The sequence below is a fragment of the Morone saxatilis genome, unplaced genomic scaffold (genome assembly GCF_004916995.1).
Source record: "Morone saxatilis isolate NCDOM2014 unplaced genomic scaffold, NCSU_SB_2.0 Contig11, whole genome shotgun sequence".
Lineage (NCBI taxonomy): Eukaryota > Metazoa > Chordata > Actinopteri > Moronidae > Morone > Morone saxatilis.
This window is the reverse complement of record NW_023339663.1, coordinates 186,330-186,950: the sequence shown is the minus strand read 5'-3', so window position 1 is coordinate 186,950 and position 621 is coordinate 186,330.

Sequence of the window (621 nt, the reverse complement as noted above, 5' to 3'; positions counted from 1 at the left end):
AAACCCCACGCATAACGCCTCAGGGCACTTCAGGAGAAAGCATCAATTAAACAAGCACGAATTCTCATTGGTTTTGTGGCAAAGCTTTAATGCAGAAGTGTTTACCTTCATAGTAAAATATGGCCCCTGGGCATGAAGCTACGTGCAGTTATGTTAGGTGAGGAGGTGGAGAAGGTTTGTACAGGATGACGCCATCTTTACAAATCCCAAAGAATGTACAACATGACAGAATATGAATAAATTAATAGGAACACATGTACTGTGTTGATAACAATACTATGATTTGGTTGTATTTGTTTGTTTGTTAAAGAAAACTTACTCCAACTTAACTTTCCCCCTAATTAACAAAAAACGACGAGCCCTGTCCTTTGCAGAGGGCCAATTAGCCCACCAAATTCAACTGTCATCCACTGAGTTCACTGTATTCTTGGGAGAATTGGCCTCCCACAGAGCGTTATGCTGCTGTTTTTTCCTTCCTAAGTGCTTCATTTCAGCTAATGAGCAAAGTGCCAGACAATAATCTGGTACATTCGTTTTCCTCTGATAATATTTATGGATGTCCTCCCCGTAGTTTGTGAGCAGAATGTAAGTACAGACTGGGATCTATCTATCTATCTATCT